This window comes from Cygnus atratus, chromosome Z (assembly GCF_013377495.2).
Source record: "Cygnus atratus isolate AKBS03 ecotype Queensland, Australia chromosome Z, CAtr_DNAZoo_HiC_assembly, whole genome shotgun sequence".
In the NCBI taxonomy this organism is placed as follows: Eukaryota; Metazoa; Chordata; class Aves; order Anseriformes; family Anatidae; genus Cygnus; species Cygnus atratus.
In genome coordinates, this window is record NC_066396.1 from 63,866,755 (window position 1) to 63,888,001 (window position 21,247).

The window sequence follows — 21,247 nt, forward strand, 5'->3', positions numbered from 1 at the left end:
GCCATTTGACCTTACACTATTTTGAATTTGAAATTAACAAGGCATTCAAATTTGCAAAATATGTATTAACAGCAAAGTGTGATTTGATGAATATTTGGAAATTTGAAATTTATCATTCCATAAGGAGAAAGATGTAAAATACAACCTGCATTTCACTCTTGGCCTGTCTTCCTTTCACTTTTTGCTACTCCCTGTTCCCTCACACTAGAATGACCTGAAAGAAAAGTTACTTAAGCATTTAATAACCATGATATTGATGATGATATTGCCACTAATTACATGCCAAGACAGCTGCATTTAACAGTAAAAAATGTTAGGGATTTAAGTACATGAATGACAGACTGGGTCAGAGTCCCTTTTTTTTTTTCGCTTTTTCCCTGGAAATTTAAAGAACTCAGATTTAAACTGTTCAGCATTTGAAACTTGGAAATCAAAAGCCCTTTTCTTCAAAGAGTTTCATGTTGTTATTTAAATGGTAATTGGCTCTATCCTCAGTTTGACTGTGAGCAGTTTAACTTTAGTGGGTTTGGGATTTTCAGTTCCAGTCTTCTAATGGAGGAGGTGATTTGGGGGATGACAAAGTTTAATTGCAAATTTGGAAGCCAGTTAGTAGTGGCAAGAGTTGGTAACTTTTGGGAAGACACATGCTATGGGAGCAACGCATGTTCCATAATGAATCATTTTGCTTCTGTAACAATCATTGTCTTCTTTACTGGGGACTTTTAAATCTGGAGTAGTTCTTCATCGACAGGTGAATGTTTCTGAATAGTGTGGACTGTGGAGGCATAAACTAGGGGATTTGTTATGTTATTTGCCTGAACACTTTCATTTCAATACTGTACTCTCTGGAGAGAAAATCTTGGCCACAAAACTCTGATCTCCAGGGAGGCAGTTCTTGCAGAGCAGTAATCTTCAGTGAATACTTTCATCTGTAATCTTCAATGCTTTCTGGTATAGAAAGTGTTATGGCCCTGTGGTGGTTTTAGAAGACAGAGCCAGCATTTTGCTTTAATTCCCATTCACTCTGTGCTGAATTGGACTTTGATTCCTCTCTCTGGTAAGGTCCATTACCTTTAGCTGTCTGTGCGATGAAGAAACATGAAAGCTGCTGTCCTTGTTATCCAGGAAAGGCTCAGATATTTTCACCACTGAGTGTATTGCTATATCACTATCATTGAAGTAAGCAAACTGATCCTGAAGAGCTCTGAAGAGCAAGTTAAGACATGATTTTATTTCCTGTATTTGGTGACTTGGTTCTCATTCTACTGAAAAACAAAAGAAAGAAAACAAAATACCCTCAGATATAATACCGCTGAAATGGCTAAACAGTGTTCAGGATTAAAAGGTCTTCGTGCTAAACATTAAACAAGAAGCTGCGGGCCTGGGTGAGAGAAACAAACAGGAATGTCACTACGTTCAAAATCCAACGATTCAGTTTGTGTAAGGGAAGGAGGCATCTGAGCAATCTCCAGAGTGACCTCCCTGTCGGTGATACAGCATCAACAACTGCACCAAGAACCTCTGTGTTTCCTGATATTGTTAGAGGTAGCTTCCTATTTACACGTTCATCTTCCACCAGTTTCAGACCACCCAACATCACACCTAACCTGCAGCCTTTATTCCCTGCAGTCTCTCCCCTCCCCATCCCAAATGTATGGAGCATGTGTATTCATGTTTTTGCTTTCTGCTCACGGAGGTATCCAGCTGGGAAAATATAGTGTGTACAATACTCTCTGCCTTCAACTGACATTTCTCATAAATTGCAACAGAAACACTGCTATCAGCAGCTTAATAGCAGGTAGAATACAGCTCTACATATCAAGTCTCAGCAGGATACAGAAACTATGGTTACCAAATTTCCAAAGAGAAAGGGTTGGGAGGGAAAGTTTTTATATAAGAATAACATGGGGGGTGGTGGGGGGGAAACATTTAAAATAGACTCATTGAAAGCTGCCTTTTTGAAAAAAGGGCTTAAAAGGGCTGACTCAGTGGCTTCAGCATTCACTTTTTGCTGAATTGTTATTTTGGAAGACCTCACAAGAGGTTTCTGTTCTAAGCAGTGCAAAAGAAAAGAAGAAGAAAAAAAAGGCTGTGCAATAGTTTTTCTTCTTTGGTCTTTTTTTTTAAAAAAAAAAACCTCCCCTCTAAACCCATTCCTTGAAAAACTTTTTCAAAAATATGTGTTAACTAATTGTTGCTGTAGTATAAGGTATTTACAACAGAAAGTTCAGGCCAGCTACAGTGTGTTTTTGTTAGAAATACAGGTTTAGTGGAAATAGATTAGTTAATAGTGTTATATTCCTAACCACAGGATTTAATTAGTTTCCATTTTGCCCCTAACTCTGTTTATACTCAAATATTGTCCAAAGAAGTCAAAAGACATTTTAGGTTGGAAAATACATCATAATGGTGAAATATTCAATGTGAAAATAAATTAATTCAGGGTTTTGTTTTGTTTGTTTGCTATTTTTTTGTTGTTTTGATTGGAGGTTGAGGGAAGGGGGATATTGAGACAGCTGAGATCTGAGATAGGTGGTGTATCACAGGTTGCTCTGTTCTTTGTGACCATGGCAGAAAGGACAGGAAATACTGACCTTAAATTGTGGCAAGAAATACTCAAGTCAGACATTAGAGAAGCATTTCTAACAGGAGGGATAATGAGTCTTTGGAATAGTTTGTCTGGTGGCTTGTGAAACCTGCTGTTAGAGGAAAAAAAAACTGCGAAAACATTTCTCAGGAGAGAGGCTGATACTGGTCAAGAACCAACTAGGTGGGCGAACTGGACTTCTTGAGATCCCCTCAGCTCTATAGTTCTGTATTTCTTAGAGCAAGATAGTTTATAGTTGTTTTGGTTGGTTTTTTTTTTTTTTTTTATTTGTCACACAGAAATTTTCTAGGAAATTAGGACATGGAGTGTCTCATTTTTTAAAATCAGTTGAACAGCATTTAGTGAAATATTTAAAAATGTCAGTAAAAAGGAAATTAAGCTGCCTAAACCAGGGCTATATATAAATTATAGCAGTCAGTTATTAATCAAGGGCTCATGAGGACTAAATATGGAACAGAGAACAACTCTCCTTTGGACAGTCTAGTAATGAAGAGACCAACTGTTGAATCTATACAGCCGAAGGGGAAAAAAAAAAAAAAAGAGACTGTGGAGGTGTTCTTGACTGGAATGTTACCTCTGGGCCTGGCTTAAAATTACATTCTTCATACCAATATGAAGCTTGTAAATATCTCATAATTTCAAAGGACACTTCTCCAGTAACCTTTGTTTTGCTGTAACAATCTTTTAGAGTTGTCTAATGAAGAATGAGGGAAAGAAGTGTTAGAGACATAATACAGCTTATTGAGATCCAAGAGTGCCATTGATTCTGAGTGAGGTGCATAAATAACACTAATCTTCCTTCTGTGAGGGCGGCTGTTGGTTTCAATTTGGAGAGTAATAAAGATATACTGCTCATCTCCTTCAGTTTTTCAAACTGTTTTCAATAGAATATTTTTCCAGCACTAAATATGTGTTAGCATTGTGTTGTTTGTTTCTTTTGAGGGTTGTTGGTTGTATGTTGAATTTTAGTTGGAGAGGAGAAAAAAATATCTTCAAGGTCTCAAAGATATGGCCGGGTATATTTTATTTATGGTGTCCATATTAGAGTTGGCAGCCAGCCATAAAAAGACAGACTTTCACTCGTAGTCTTCCTACTCTTCTCATTCGTTCCATTATTTCCTGTCACCTATCAGGACAGTATTTAGGATTCCCTGTTTTTGTGGTGTTTTCCCCATGAATGACTTTATAAGCCAGAGAAAGAGACTTCATAGCAAGCTTTAACAAACAACACTCCCTTCTGTTCATCATTCATTTGGGGTCTTTCTAAAGGCCTCCCTTTCACTGTCTTTAAGATTAGAAGACACAGCCATGGGAATTGTCAATTTAAGTGGATGTGTTTATGGCCTAACCTCTAGACAAACCTGGAAACAAGCTTCCTTTTCTGTACTTTAGAAAACCTGAAGAGGCTGTGAAGTCACTAGTCTTTCTTTCATGTGTCTTTCTGACTTTCTGAGATACCTGCCTTTTTTATATCAGTGTATAAAGTACTGATGAAGGATAAGTTTGTTTTTTTTTTTTTTTTTTTATCCCCTGAGGTTTTATGAAGTTTAAGGTTCTCCTGAGTTTCTCCATTGGTTGAGAAGTTTCGTTTCAGAATAACAGAAACTTAACAAAAGGAACAGTCAGTCAGTGTATTATTGTTTGAGGAAAAACAGATTGCTTCAAGATTTGATTCTGATATGCCTTCAGGACCCTATCAGAATAATAATAATAATAAAAAGTCTGTATTAATAGTCTTTATAAACTCTTTGGTAAATTTCGCAGTAAATTTCGATGGACCAAAATCAGATTTTTGTGTTCTCAGAAATATTTCTCTGTCACTAAGTAGTTTTATGAAGAAGGGGAAAGACATTTTCAGAGGAAAGAAGCATAAATTAAAATGAATTTGCAAAACTGAAGGGAAGTTAGAATGGGGCTGCTTTGCAACAGAGAATCTTTGCTCAAGAGGTTTTTTCATGGTATCCCTTTCCTTCAGTTTTCAAAATCTTATCACCCTTCTCACAAATGAAAGGATAAAGGCAGCAGTTTTCTACCAGCCTACCAATCCTGTTAGCTGGGAAGAGACCACAAAAAGCTGAGGTTGTGGGTTTCCTTGGCAGCAGTTCTTCTGTGTCCTCAAGCCTTTTTCCCTTGAAGTCTGATTCAGTTCGCCAAGCAGCCTTACATCTGCCTGTCCCCAAGGGATTTCCTACAAAATGAGGCTGTTTCTGACTATGTATATAGTGCATCGGCCTCTGCAGAGAAAATGAGGATGCCTCCTAAAAAAGATGCAAACTGTATCTGGACTGTCTGTCATATGGTGAAGGGAAAAAGGCATTTTGCAAATCCTCTACAGATGTTTTCCATGGACATTCATTAAAAATCTAGTTACACTTCTGATTGAGTAGTTTGGTACATATTTTAGGTGGGTTTGGGTCTTTGGTGAGAAGAATATATCATTTCCTGGTACTAAATCTGCAGTCCCCTCTCTCCGCTGTTGATCTTTGTTTCAAAAGCAAGTTGTCCCTCTCCTGTGGCTTTTTCATAGGTCATTTTAACATTTCTTTTTCAAAATTACTTTTGGAGAGGCTCTTCAGCCAGAACAGGAAAAATCTTCCAGGAGAAAACAACTGCTCAGTAATGGGCAAAAGTCTTACTTTTGTTAAATTCCCCAAAAGAGGCAGAAGTATCTCGGTGTTCTTGTGTGCCCTCAGCAATTACCGTAAATGCATGGTTTTACCTTAATCTGTAGTTGTCTTTTCTGTCTCTGTCAGAAGAGTGACCATGAGGAGGAAAACTAGCCTTTGCAATCCATGTAGCTGTCTGACTGAGGTATGCAAAGGATCATTGTTAGGACCTCTGAACACAGCGAACCTGTGAGGAAATGGTGCCACAGCCTCGGCTGCCTTCAGGGTGAGGAGAGGGGATTCTGCTGAACCAATGCGAAAGGCAGCCAACTGTCATTCCTTTCACACCTTCCCAAAGCGTTACAAACTTCTTGTTGTGACATCTGTTGTTAGTGCATTTGGTTGTCTGCAGTTCAGAGAGGTGGCCCATTACTGGGAATGGTGGGTGGAGGTATATGGAGGGCTGACCTTCTTCCTGGTGGCACTCTGTCAGTGCTGTTGTCTTCTGTTCCTGGTTCTGCGTGATTCCACTCCGTCCTTCCCTCTAAGTTCCCTTAATCTCTTTGTGAACATTACACAGAAAGTACTGAAGGAAGGGGGAAGACAGTATTGGTTTTGCCGATTTCTTTGTGGCTTCAGATGGTCATCTTCAGTGTGGAGGACCAAGAGTAAGGGAGAAGTCCTTTCATACAGTTGTCTCCCACCCCAGTGAGGCCCACAATCTCCAGTGGTTTAATCTCACCACAAAAAAATGCATTGGCTAATGGAACTGCGTTCACATGTTGGGACCGAGAGAGCTAGATTACGTTTGTGTTTGGTACATGGTGCTGCTGTCTGACAAAAGGAGAGGTCCACCTGAGGTATGTAGATTTATCCATGTAGTGTAGTGATAGCATCATTTCACTTGCTTCCTTCCTGACAGAAGCCATTAACTTTGGTGGATTAGCTGCTGTCTGAGCAGAAGTTATTCTGACAAAGATGATTGTGTAAAGAGTGAGCTGTAGTTTTGTATTAGGAGAGAGGTCAGGAAATTAATGGATCAGAGGATTTGAAGAGAGAGAACAAAATATTCCCAGAAGCCTTGCTTTTGTGGCCTGTCAAAAGCGGCTTTCTTCCTGTGGTCAGAGAGAAGACAAATGACAATAAAACATGTAGTGAAGAGTTGTACTTAATCTGACTAAATATTATACATAAAATCTTTGTTGGACTTTTTTGTTCCTGCTCTTACAGGCACATATTTTCAGACAGTACAATTTTCCCCCCCTTTTGATCTTATTCAGGGGTTACAGGACAAATTAGCTGACGTTTTCAGTATCATAAATAGGATTAAGGGTTGTACTAGTTCGTTCTGGTGATGTTTACCTAGTTCACACATGCCATTTCTTTTTGTGTCTGTCAGACTGTATAACTAAGCACAATTCACAATATAGTGGCAATCAAGTTCACAAATATTGTCATCACAAAGATGGGAAACTAAAATGTTCAGTGCCAAATTCTAGAAAGAAATTGAGGTGAGGACTGGAAAGTAGAATTGTACTCCAGGGTCTCTTGATCACTGTAAGGTGCCCTTTCCAGTGTGAGCCTGTGAAACAGAGTGAAGATTCTGAGAGAAGGGAAGAATTCTCCTCATTAATTCATGTGACAAGGAAGTGAAACAAGCCACACAGCTTGTACAACAAAGTTTTTATTGCTTCATAAATTTTATTGAGATAGAAATTAACCAGTTTCCTCTGTGTTTCAAAGAGAGTCAATTTGTGTTTATTGACACAGGGGAAGCTCATCTGTGTTCAAGAACAGATCTGTTTTCTGTTAGGAAAGGCTGCACTTAAGAGAGATTTTTCGTACTATAATATATTAACATGACATACTATGCTCAAGAATCTGTGGTTTGTGATTTCTTAATTTAACAACAACAGTTTTCTACCTGATCGGTTTTGTGATAAGTGTTGAAGTATCAAAAAAGAGGTACAAAATTTTAAGAAAGCCACTGTGAAACGCAGCAGACATGCCAAAGGCCAAGGAATCTTTTTATTCATTTCCAAAAACTTTTCAGCACTGCATCCACATTAGTGCTGCTGCCATGTTGACTGAAGCATTTAAACACTGTTTTCCTCCTCATTTAAGGAGGAACATTAACATGGGTGTGCTATGTAGTGGCAAACATATTCAAGAATTTCTTTCATTTAAGCTGTATTATTGAGTAAGAGTTTTACACTAGGTTAAAACATATGGAACATACACTGCTTTATTTGGGTGCTTCAGTATAGACAGGTCCTTATTTGAAATGAAAGCTTAGTGAGCTGTGAACATCTGAAAAATGAAAATGTCTAAGCAGAGCCCTGAAACATCATCTGTTTTTTTCTCTATTTTTACAATAATGGTTGTACAAGATGGAATTTGCATCTCTGAGCAATAAGTTAAATACCCCCAAATCTCCTTGAAATCAGTTTCTGTTGATCACGCATGCAGATTGAAAACCATGGCTTTTACCCTGCGAATAAAATTTACGTTCCCTGGAAGGCAAAGAAGGCTGTCATTTCATGCTTCCTAACCTTCATTGTCTATTTCCCTTCAGTACACACAAGCCCAGCACGCCTGCGCACACAAATGCACATTCTAGAGGAACAGCTTTCTGCTCTGTCAATTTTGTTTTATAAAAGCCCTGTTTTCTTTATTGCCTTTATCTATTACATCTGTAAAATTTATTTAAGCAATGACAAATTTCTCTTTTGGGCCTGGAGTCTAAAAGAATAACTACTGTCAGGCTATTGGTAAGAGATTTGTTGGATATGACTGTTCATTAAATTGCAAGGAGCTGTGGGTGAGGCTAACTGTCTGAAGCTGCTGTGAGTAGGTGGGTTATGGGCTGTACTTAGTGAATATACATCATCAGAGAGACAAATGTGCTTCAGCAGCCTCTTGTTTTGTTCAGCTAAAATGGGTGTTGATTTTGGAAAGCTCAGCGAAATCACTGTCATTTTTCTAAATCAGATATCATTCATCCTACAGAGCATCCATGAAAAACATCATTTAGATTAAATATAGCAGCATTACTTCTCAGCTTTGTAAGTTGACAAGAATAGCATTACATTTATTTCCATTAAAAAAAAAAAAAAAAAATCAGCAGCTGAATGCAGTGCCTGTGAGTGATATCTAATTGACAGCACTGTAAACACGAATCCTTTTTTTTTTAACCTACACTGCAAGTGCAGTTCTGGGTGCTACAGCACTTACCTTTTAACACTTCTTTGCTAGTTTTTTCTCAGCCACATCTTATTTCCCTGTAGGGACAAGAAATGTGATGTTGCATGCATTGTTATTATTTTTAAGAAAGGAAATAGGAGAATTTTCATACAGGTAAAAACTTGAGTTACTAATACTGTGACTGATCCACAGTAGTTATATAAATAAATTGAAAGGCTGGCTGTATTTTATTTTTTATTATGCTACTCCAGCACTACTAGTGCTTCTTTGTGCTTCCCTTACTGCTCTATTTATTCAGGTATCCACCTAGACAACTGTGAAAGTTAATCTTCACCAGAATCTGAAAATGCACTATTTGATGGACTACAAATTACGAGTTCTTCTTATTCTTCAGCGTGTAAATATGCTTTCAGCTGAAATCCAGGGAGGGAGGGGAATCCTTCATTTGAAACAAGCCTTTAGTCTGCACTTGATCTCCTCTGGTTTTGTATGAAAAGCCGTGCTGGACTGAATGACAGCTGAAAGAGCAAGCTGCTGTACCAGGGGATTTAGCAGAAGGAAGCTGCTGTTCTTTCAAACTGAATATCGTACCAGTTCCCATCCAATTGTGAAGTCAGTGCATGAACAAATACGGGGATGAACCAGTTTAATTGGAAGTGCCCCTCACTATCTTAATAGTGATATTCTGGTTCAAGAAAGTAACTAAATATTTACATACGTCTATCAAATGCTGTTGTGTAATTTAAAATGAGATTAGCCTTTCCAAAGGCTGGATTTTTTTTTAAATGGCAGAATCATCTAAAGCTACAGCTAAGTTCAAAAGAAGAAACAGTCTCTTCCTTCTGCTTATTCAGTATCCAGGGAAATTGAATTCTGGAGTCACTGCATTTGGCTGCTGGTAGTTGATCAAGAGCTCCACTCCTATCAAAACAAGTCCTTTGGAAGCTGTTTTATCCTCCCTTTCCTTTTCTTCTTTCCAGTTTTAACTCTGATAAAGAGGAAAAAAGGCATGGAACTCTGCCAGCTGTAAAATCCGGTCATGTTAAACAATGTTGAAATACTTAGACAAAAAAAAAAAAGGGGTTTCTGAACATGTGATGACGACACATTATGACAGTGTAAATGGCCTGTTGGTGGTAGTAAGATTTATGCATGCAACTGAAGTGATACATAGTTATTTAAAAATAATTGTAACAATTAAGGGTCAATGTTTTCAAAGACAAGTCAGTATTGTTCTCTGTCATTGTTGCATTTAAATGATCTTTAGACGTCAGGAGAACGCTGGGGAGAAACAATGACACCAAGTCAGTTCTGAAATTGTTTTTCTGTTTTGAGCACAACATACTGATCTTAAAATGCTATAGAATGGGTAAAGAAAAACATACCCGCTTGTCTGCAGTTAGCTTATCACGATTCCACGAGGGATATTTTTAATCAAATCCGTTTTGGTCACTGGTTTTCTAATACACTTGCAATGTTAGGGAACATACTGGCATTTGTATGACAGCTCTATGAGGCTGAAAGATTATAGTTCTTGTTGTGCATCTTAGGGGATCTTTTTTACTGTGTAAAGATGATGAGACTATCTGCTTGAATGTTAGTTACACCTTTCTTTCATGCAAATCTGTGTCTAATTGCTGATGTACAGAATTGTGATGATGATTAGCAATTAGGAATGTGTAACTTTCAGGGAAAGGGCTTCTGGGCCATTGGTGCACAGCTCAGAGTCAATAAACTCTGGGCAGCTATCAATAGCCTTTCTTTCTCATTGAAGCCTTGGACTTGCCCTAACTTCATCAGGGCAGGGAAAAAAAGCATAATGTGAACAATAGGAGCTGTGGAGTTTGACTTGGGCCGAACGTGAGGAGGCTGTAAAAGCTGTCAGGGAGCTTGATGGATTGGCTCTCATGCTGCAGTCCTCAGTGCAAAGCAATAATGTCCCTGCCCCTTGTGAGGGGCTGGATGTGCCACCTGGGGTCACAGCTTATCAGCCTTGGGGGCCAGCATTTTTTCGGATGAGGCCAGAGTGCAGTCAATAATTCATGTAGAAATTTGTGTGTGGATTCTGGAGTAAAGCAAGCTTTATCTTGATATTGTTTGTCTGACCAGGGAAGGAATTAAGTCATGTCTGACATTCCAACCTCTTTTTTTCTTTTAATGACATGGGAAAATAGTTTAATAATACTGAAATATGTGATTCTGTCATCACATTAGTTGTACTTGAATGAGGGAGGGCATGACTGTGATGCTCATTTGAGGGATGTTTCATTGCCAAAAGAAATTTTAGCTGATTATATTAGGATTCCTAGAACTCTTAAGATTTTATTTACATTTTGTGGAACGTGGGCTTGTACTTAATGTCTGAATGGTTTTGTTTCTAAACCTAAGAAGGTCAAAGGTCGATCAGATCTAGTGCATGAAAAAAGCCAAGTGAGGCTGTAGTAGCAGGCGTAGTTCACAGCAGGTCAGGGAAAATCAGCCTGGCTCTTACCAGTAAGGGGAGAAACTGGGACATGCTGCATGAAGGACACTTGAAGGAAAATTGTCCATGGCAAAATGAGAGAAGCCTAGCAGAAAGTGTACTGATCACTAATGGGAAATCTGTTTGCTGGTAACTTCCCTTGGAATTGCTTCAGAACATGCTTCATGAACAGCTGGGAGAAGTCAACTGGTTAACTAGACATTTTACTAGTTTACCCACTTGGGAGGTAATTTAAAACAGGGAAAAGAAAATCATGGTGAACTGCTCTGCAGAACTGTGACATCTATTGAAGCTGGTCAGTTGATAAGTAGCTAACTTTTGTTCTGTCCCAGCGAAATGACTACTTCGCTTCAGTAGATGCTAACAAAAGCCCTTTTACGTTTCTTCTGCTCAAGGAGAACGCTATTAGTCATAGATCATTAGGCTTGTTTACCAAAAAGAACTGGTGTTTTACATGTATTACTGAAATACTTGTACATGTTCTGGTCTTCTTTTTCCCTAGTAAAATATAAGAAATTTATAGTAGGAAGCTTAGCACTGCCTGCTGTTTTTGAAGGGAATTAAAAAAAAAAAAAAGGAGGGGAAAAAAAAATGTAGTCTGTGGAAAAGGATTAGTAAAAATTGTAGCATGTAGCCACCTTCATTTCTGAGATCCTTTTTTAAGAGCTTGGCAATGCATAATATTTGTTTTGCAGTTTTGAAATCTAGAAGGTGGAGTTTTAGGCGTTGTTTTTTTTTTTTTTTCGTCCACTAACTATAGGAACAACAGACCTTAAAATAATGTTAGTCCAAACCGTAAAGTGAAGCAAATGTGTAAGAATTGTATGTGAAGGAGGGCATCAGACTTCAAAAGTTTGTTTGTTTTTATCTGCTTTTCCTACACAGAGGAAATGGTGGCCCTCACCGTAACGTAGTTAAGTGATTCCTTTTAGGTGCACAGGTGGGAAGGAAGTAGAAGAGAGAGAATTCTTGTTTATATTTGCAGTATTCTAATACATGCCCCATATTTGAATATACACTGATTTTAGCTGTATAAATTTTACTGTGAAATTTCACAGTAGGGTGTCACTATATTAAGGTCTTAATGAAATTTGCCTCCACAAAAATAAAACATGTCTCTGCAAACCCCAGAAACTGAACAAATGAAGAGGTACTTGTCTCCTGCTAGCTGCTGCAAGAAATCTTAAGGGAGTTCTGTGAAAGAAATCCCAAATGCTTTTTTTCTTCCCCTTTGTCTTGGGTGTGTCTGCCTCAGGTGTTTACTTATCCTTTTCCCTTACTTATCCTGAGGACAAATCTTCGTGCAGTAAGCAATGCTTAACGCAGGCACACATATACACGTGCATATGTGCGCAGGTCGAATGCAGGTCAGGAGATTTCAGTGTTTTCAGCCAGCAGTTTAAAATTGCTATTTTAAATTCCAGTGAGTGGAATAATAGAGAAGTTATCGTGTCTAGTAACTGCAGTTGGCCTTTGTAAAGAATGGCTTGTTAGGAGGCTTTATGATTTACTGAGGCCACAGCTGGCTGCCAGCAGAGCTACAGGAATGTGTTCTCTTGGGCCTGGTAGCTGGAGATGAAAAGGATCCAAAGCTGGCACAAAAGCAAATAAATGCTTTGACTTTAAATAAAGCGTCATAATTTATAAGAGGCTCTGCTTCTCAATCCCAATGAGGTATATGGATCAGCAGTAGCTCTTTGAGGTTGAGCAGAATTGTCTGCCTGGCTCTACTGCAGTTCTGGTATCTGCAGCCTACAGATTTGGAAGCATTTTCATGGTTTGGGCTTGGAATTGTTTCTTTATCCATGCTGTTTCTTTCCCACAAACTCTCTCTCTTCCCTTTCCCATTCCTTAATGTTTCATTAGCTGCTCTACTGTTTGATAAATAATTGTACCACTGTTTGCACCTGGCAGGTCTTTATCGTGATGTACAGCACTGGAGGACTAATCACCAGAGACACTTGGCGCTTTATAGGTGCCTTTTGTCATCTGTAATTTGTTTGGCTTTTACTCGCCAAGTGAATTGTTCCTGCAGAAGCAGAGTTCAGAGCTGGGACACAAACTTCTATTGAGATGTCCTAGTACTCCTGTTAGGAAGAAAAAAAAAAAAAGTGTAAGCTCTTTAAGGCTTCCTTTGTGTGTGTGTTGAGATAGATGCACACACATGCATTGATGCATGCACACATAAATATATACCAGCTTCCCTATTTCTGCAGCTGCTTCTCAACAGTCTGTCTGCTGATGAAAACAGTATTTCTGTGGTCTGGAGTCGGAGATGTGAAGAATAGGAAGGGGGCAGATAATTATTAAAGGAACTCCTGAACGTTTGTCAGGGTGAGAAGAAATGTTTTTCCCTTTTTGGTCTTACTTCTCATATTTAAACAATAACGATTTGCCCTACACTCCAGTCTTGTTTTGCTTTGCTATTTACTTGCTTTAAGGGTGAAAGAGTTTGGGAGAGAAATAACTAGCTGAAGAGATCCTGTAATTAATATTAACTGCAGGAAGCAAGTGTGACAGATGAGTTGAAAAGCCCTGTGTTCTGTTGCTTATCTCAGGGGACGTATGGTCCTAGCATTACAAGCACAGGCAGTGGATTTCATGTGTTTTTTTCCTTCGTTCGTTCTATGAGAAGGCAGGAGAATGTCTGTGTGTTCCACAGTGCCGCAACGTAGGAGCTGAAATAACAGTCCTTGAGAAGGGAGCGAGAAATTCACGGGATTACAGAATAGCATTTCTTTCTTCTAAAGTTGTGTATATGACATCTTTTAGTGTCAGGGTATGTGAATCACAGTTATGATTACTGAAGTAAAAGAGAAAAAGAATCTGCTAGAAACAAAATACTTTATTTCTGGAGCAGATTTGGTTTTCCTCAGAACACACAGATGTTAAAGGATTTTCAACTTAGATTTTTAGTATCAGCTGAAATAGAGTAAGACTGCAGTTTTATTCTCAAGCTTCACTGGAACAGTGAGGTGGTTCAGTTACGTTGGCCAAAGAAAAGGTAAAGTTTGTATAAAAACAAATCCTTAGTTGTACTCTGGAGGTCAGAAACCTATGGTTAGTTTATAATAACATTAATTGCACTTTTTCCTGTAAACACATATGTGGTCTGACATTCAAGAGGTGTAACAGCAATTTATCCACAAGTTTTTCTAGTCCTGCCAAAATCTAATCACTTTCATATAAATTTGACAGAAGAAAATTATGTTGGTTTCTGTGGCTTCATAGTTTTCAAAGTCACCACTCTAAGTAGCTTGTATTTTAGTAGAACTATTCAGTTGTGGATAAACCTACAAGCCATTTGAGACCCAATCTGACATACTTTCTGTGAGGGTATTACACAGTTTTCATTGCATCTTCTGTTGCTCTTTTAATGAGTATAAAATTTAGCCTTATATTTGATTAGGACCATTTGGTTTTCTTTCAGCTGTCCATTTGTATTTAGGTATTGCTTGTTGGCTATTTGTTAAGCAGGATGTCCTTAGAAGAAACATACACTGAAAAAAACGGAGTGCCATAATTATTGTTGTTACTGATAATGAATATTATTGATTAGATGTTGCCAGTCCTAGAGAGCCAACCTATCTTTAGCATTTTGGTCATTGCTTTGTCCGGAGGCGTTACCATTTCAGGTCACCCCTAGCAAGAAGTCTTCTAATGTGCTATTTTCTTTTATCATAAAGCTGGAAAAGAATAACGTTACTAGGGAGGCACTAAAAAGGAAAGAAAGCAGAGCTTCTTGTAGCTGACCAGTCAACTGAATATTGACCAACTGTCTTCATGAGAAAGAAATTGATGGCAGTGAATAAGCTAGAGTCTAGTTTTCCAAGAAGCAAAATGATTTTCCCAAATCAATACAGCTCATCAGACTTCAGAACAAAGGCTGCAGGGGGTGTGACAGTGATGGAAGTGGCTGTGTGTTCTTCTGCGTATTAAGCACATGGGCTTGTGAGGGAACAGGCCTTAGTCAGTTATTTCAATGCTTATTCTTCTGTACGCTCTGAGATAAACCTTCTTACTAATAACATTTTATTAGGTGGCATGCAAAGGTTGTCTCCTCGCTGGCCTGACTCTATGGCTTCAAGAGGTACTCACTCTGTAATTGATGCTTATTTTCGGAATACAAATGACAGACCTGCAAGTCCAGGGAATATATGTTTTGCCTGTATCTCATTAAAGGTATGACACAGTTCTTTAAGCTAAGGTGGTGGTTGCAACTTTAAATACATTGTGCTGATGACTTCGTACTTAAGAGGGAAGAAAAGGGCGTGCCGTTGAATAAAGTATGTGTCAAATTTAGGTTGACATTACTCAGAACTTACTGGAAGTTGCATGGATGTGAGCAGAGTTCGTTATGCTGTTGAAGAGGCTGCTGTAATTTATGTGGCCAGAGTAACACCAGCCTGCTTTAGCCACCAGCAGGGCAACATGATCTAAAATAGCAGTTTTTAGCCTTTTAGCCCTTTTAACCTTTAAGCTTACTATGCTTTCGTAAAGTACTAAATTAACACCACAGCTAAGTGTCTCAGAGGTTTATGACTGCACCAACAGTAATTCATTATGCATCTTTTCCTTAATGCTATCCAATCTTCTCATCTTCATTGCTATACAGTATTTGTTCAGATAAAGTCCAATGTCCAGGATGACTAATTGCAGATCTGTGCTCCAGATGGTTTGTTTACAGGATGTGGTTAAAGTGACTTTTCAAACATCCAGCCCACCAGTACAGCACTTAAAAAAAAAAAAAAAAAAAAAAAGTCTTGCATTTCCAGGCCACCTGACAGTCATTACATTCTCAGACTTGCTGATGTTGATGCCTGTTACATGTGCACCTGCTGTAGATGCAGTTAAGTTCTTGTGCCATGCTAGACAGTGTGATTAAAGTAGTAAATAAATTGTATGTCTACAGGATCAGTATTCAACATAGAAGACTTGACTTTATACATAGAATGTTTACTGTTAATTTTATATTACTTTCTTGATGGAAGCAATCAGGAAAATATAAGCCATTTACATTGCAAGTCTAATATAAACATTGTTCTGTGTTTTTCATGCCTGAATGAATTGCAGGTGTATATGTGGATCTGGAATTTATGACGGTGTGGTGGATATTGTGAGGCAAATGAGCTATGCTGCTCTTACTAAACAAATAGTAATAAAAAAGCTTGAGATAATCCTAAGGTTATAGATTTTCATCCGTCTGTTTTTTGCACTTGAAATACTTCAGTTGGTGTTAGAACAGTGATGTCAAACAGGTATTTGTGGGATTAAAAAATTTTGTTGTGCCAGATGCAGAATAGAATGTGTTTAATCCTTGGTGGTAGTGTGCTCACTGTTGATGGATATATATTGTGGTTTGGCTACCCCATGCATGTCTGTATTATTTGTACTCATTAAAGCTGGGACAAAAGTCAAATGGAATTTGGCTTACAAACAAATTTATGGATTCACTGATAATAAAGATAGGAGGAACTGATTTTGTTATAATGTTATGTCAAATAATGGTGTAATGCCTTCTCAATATTGAGAGTTTCATCTCAACCTTGAAGACATGGTATACAACAAGAATATTGCTGCAAGAGTGTCATACTAAACTTTAAAAAAGTAATCTTATGATGACTACAAAACACCATGTACTTTGGCAGGTCTCCCTTTGCCATCAGCAAAAGTCGTCTAAAATAAATAGTACAGTAAAGGCAGTAGGCAGAACCGTTAACCGAATGGGAATTTAGGACAAGTCTTCATTCAGGTTTAAACAGTAGTTCAGTAGTTTTTGGTAACTGAAAAAAAAAAAAATTAAAAAAAAATATTCCTAGTTTTGGAAGATCTTCTGGATAATCTTCAGTAAATTAGTTACAGAAGTGTTCAGAAAAGACCTTGTGCAGATTTCACCAGAATTTAGAAGATAGTTTTGGGTCAGATTCTCTACGAAGAATAGAGGGAACAGCTCCTTTTAAAAAAAAAAAAAAAAAAAAAAAAGAAGGCATACCCATTCACCCTTTCAGATAACTGATCTTTGAGTTGTCTAGGAAAATAATCAGCTTGAACTAAAACAGAATTTTTTAGTGGTTGCTGTGATCTGAACACAAAAGCAGCCTATGCTGTAAAAGTTAAGTCAGGCTTTCCAGTCTGATTAATTAATGTCTACTTACATTGGACTTTGAACGTGTTTGTTTTCTAAAGCCAGTATTTTCAAAAATTGTGCCCTGCGTTTAAGATATTAACAGGATAATTTGATTCCTAGCCATATGATCTAATTTTCAGAACTTTGAATACAAAGCATAAAAATCCTTGGTTTATGTTTATTGCAGAAAATGAAGTTACAAAACCTTTTTTCTTTAGGTGAAAGAACATCTACTAGAGTGTATCTTAGGAGATTTGGGTAGATCCTTACAAGCTTAGCACGGCTGCTAGAGGTGCCATATCAAGGTAGTTAACATGCACACTATCCTGGCTTGGTGCTAAATATCTCCTGTAATAATTATTTTTCTATATTAAAATAGCGCATCTGCATTTGTTAGATTAAATGTAAAAGAATATGGCTATTTTTTTAAACAGCAAAAAAATAATATTGGTTTCTTTGTTTCCGAATTGTTATGACATAATTAATAGTAAATAGCCAATGACATTTTAGTGCTGCTTTTTGGTGTTTGGTCATTGAAAAGAAGGAAAGGTAGGGAAAGGAAAGATGTATCACATTCAAAGAATGCTTCAAAAGTGCTTCTTCCTTTCTGAAAGTAATTTTATTACAAATCGCTTTTGTGACATGTGACCGTTCATTCCATAATAAAGTCCGAGTAGAAATTGTCACACATTTATGTAAAATTGTTTTGTGGTCCTCTAGGCATGTGTTAGTTTTTGCCAGCTAGCATTGGCTTACTTTTTGCCAGGAGTCTAGCTACCTGAGTTATGATTATGAATGTGATGAGTGAAGAAAAAAGCTCATAAAGATACATCCAACATGAAAAAAAAATACCAAAATACATAAAGCCTTTTTATTCCTTACAGGCTACTGAGATTCCCCTTGATTTTAAGGGAGAGACATCCATTGACAGTGTGGGCACTAGGTAACATACTGTGTGACTGTCACCTTACATTAAGGGTTGTGTATGATCCTATGTTGGCTAATAATGGATTTTGGCAGAAAAGGTACTGACTGGTAGGGGAATTGAATTGTAAAGCTTCTAAGTAACATGACCCCATTTCCCTATATTAGATTGCATTTGGCAATCCCTGAGCATTATCAATCAACCAGTTACTGTGCCTACTCCTTGATGATAAAAGAGTAGCATTGGTAGTAACTTTTGAAATTTTGAAAAGATTATTTCTTATTCTTGGCTACTTTAATTTAACACATTTCACACTGAGGACTGTGGAGAATACAGCTAATTTCAGGAATACTGCAAATGAATAGTTGAGTAGTTTGTGCATGGAATAATAAATGAATTAAATCAAGAAATTTACACTCCCGTTTTGGGATAAGTTTCTCTCTATTAAATCCAAATCTTTTTAATTGTGCTCTGGTAATTGTTAAAACTGAGTTGATGACATTACTTGGTAGAAGAAACATTTGTATATTATGTACATATATTCACAATTGTTTGATTCTACCTCACAAAAACTGGACTAGACATTTTGACCAGGTTTCCTAAATTAGAGTCTTAGCCCCGATACCCTTAGATAACACTGCATTACAAACATCTGATTTCTTCTTCCATTCTTCAGTAGTGCTTATTTTAAGTAGTTAAAGCCTTTGGGGCTTTTTTTTTTTTTTTTTTCTCAAGTGAAAATACGTTGCTGTATTCAGATAGTATGAAACCTGTGGGATTTTCAGACTGCCCTCACATTTTCAGTCTTCTTCAGACAATGCTAAGGAAATGAATGTTAAAAGATTGTTGCAGACTAATGTACAGTGTAATGTACTGGGGAGTTTCTCACTACAGGGACTTCTTATGACTTGGTGCAGCCCCAGAGAGGTTTGATCCTGCATGTGATACACTGCTCACCTCATGAGATAGAGCAGTACATGCAGAGCTCACACGTGCTCAGATAAGAGAATGGCCAGTGTGTCTATGAATTCCTGCTCTGTATGCTCAGATGCATTATTTGGAGGTGAACAAAAGACTGCTGTGGTACAATTTGTCTACTGCCTCTGAGACCTGGAAGGAAGTGCCAGCAGAGGCTCTTGTTTTGTGCTCAAGTTCTGTGCTAGGACAAGAATTTTGGATCAAAGAAACCTGTAACAGAACACCCTGACTGGTGCAGCAAGAATAATACTTTCTGTTTGGTAATGCCTCTAGCATACAGAGTAGGCTACTTACCTGCCTCATATCCGTTTTCATTTCCCAGTGCTTTAGTCTAATAAGCCTGCCAGTTGCATGTTGCCTTAGGGGTCAGTTCTACCTCCCATGTTACTTCTATTCTTTTGACCCATTTCTGTGATAATTTTAGAAGATTAAATAAGCTACTTTCACTGCCTGTTCTGTAGAATCTTACCTGTGGTTGAGTAATGTGCTGTTCATTAGGGAAAGGAAATGTATTCCTTACCATGGTTACTCTAACACAGTGTGGGGATCAATCTTCCCTTCTATTTACATACTGGGACCTTCACTAAGATTAACAAAATTAATGAGATGCTAAATGTAACTGACTGTAACTGACTGCTTATGCTTGCTTTGAAATATTGACTTTCTTACACTTGAAGGTCATTTGAATGTCTTCTAAGAATTACTGAGATGTTTATTGATTTGAGGGTTTTATTGTTACGCCTGCTCCACATCTTATTTTTTTGCCTTCTGTTCTAATAACAGGTAGCAGACCATGTGTTTTCTAATGGGTAACAGCTCTTTCATAAATTCATTTACAAATACAGCACACATACAGAGAGAGGCAAGAATTAAGATACTGAGGGAGGCAGAGACTTATTTAGGGGTATACCTTTATTTTGTTTAAAGTGCCCATTGCATTTTAACAACAGAAAGCAGGTGAGCTAGCTGCGGAAAAAGGAAAGTGTGCTGAGGGAGAGAGGCACGGTGGTGCTACCAGGTGGGGTGCTGAGGGTGCCCTTTTGGGAGCTGTGTTGCCCCTGGCAGGTGCTACATACACAGGCCTTCCCTCGTGGCATGCGCCCGGGTCTGCCAGCACAGCACCAGGCTGCAGAACGAGGCCAGGTCGCAGCGCTCCTCATCGGGACTGGGCACCACTCGCGGCCTCCTTACCAGAGTGGTTCCTAATTGTGCAGAATTAGGGATCACACCAGTAAGACCAAGCAGGCAGGCGGGCTCAGGCCGCCTGGCACAGGGCCATTGTTATATCCTCTATGGAAAAGCTAGAGCCAGAATAAGGGCAGCGCAAAGGGAAAACGAGTCACGAGGCTGCAAGTCAGCCTCGGTGCCTCTTATGGGTCGGAAAGGCTGCACTGTGCCACTCGGCTGGGTAGAATAGTGCCTGCAGCTCCACTTCAGTGTTACCTTCTGATGAGAAGAGAGAGCTGTTACCTGATGCTTGTCGGTGGTGGTGGCCAGTGGAGTAAGGCGGTCGTTATATTGGCTGCTCCGTACACAGGGCCATAAATTATCTGTGCGAACAAGTGTCTGAGGGGAGCCTGAAAACGTTTAAATGACATCCCCTTCCACCAAAATTCAAAGTCAGCTTTAGGTGGGCAGGTGTATTTGCATTTAAAAGAAGCCATAAGTGGCGAAGCAATTAAATGGCAGTATATTTTTTAAAAGGAGTCTTTCTACATATCTGTATTGTGATTCCTCTTAGCTGTACTGCATGATTGAGATTTCATGTCTAGTCCCACGCTTTGCACAGAGGAGAGGCAAGACAAATAATAAACATCTCTGTCTGATGAACAAAACTTATAATGCATCTGTGTGTGTGTTTGTGTGTTTGGATATATGCAATTTCAAATAAATAGAAGCATCATTATCATATTGTTCAAAGCAAAGCAGATTCTTCTCAGTCGCCTACTGATTTAAACACTAACTTGTGCTCAGTTTATGCTGGCTGGCTGCCAAACGAAAGCAATTATGTGCAATAATAGCAAAATTAAGAGGTGAGTGTTGGCATTTTACAACAGGACATGGCAAAAACCATTTCCTTCTGTCAGCTGTATCTTGATTGAACACACTGATAGGTGCATATGCACACACACACACATGTATGCACACACATTTACACACACATTCTTGTTCTTTTTCGTTTGCTCTCTTTCCTGTGGTTTTAACTTGAGGTCACTGAAACCAGAAAAGAGGAAGAGTATAGACCACAGCGTTTGAAAGCGAATGAGAATAAAGCTCTTGCTTTGTGGGAAAGAAAAAAAGTGGAAAAAAAAAAGAA

General features: G+C 38.4%; 1 protein-coding gene across 1 annotated transcript in view; it reads left to right on the top strand.

Annotated features, from left to right (window-relative positions):
- Window positions 1-21,247, top strand: part of ZNF608 (zinc finger protein 608) — a 78,563-nt gene that overhangs the window by 48,861 nt on the left and 8,455 nt on the right. The window lies entirely within an intron of this gene.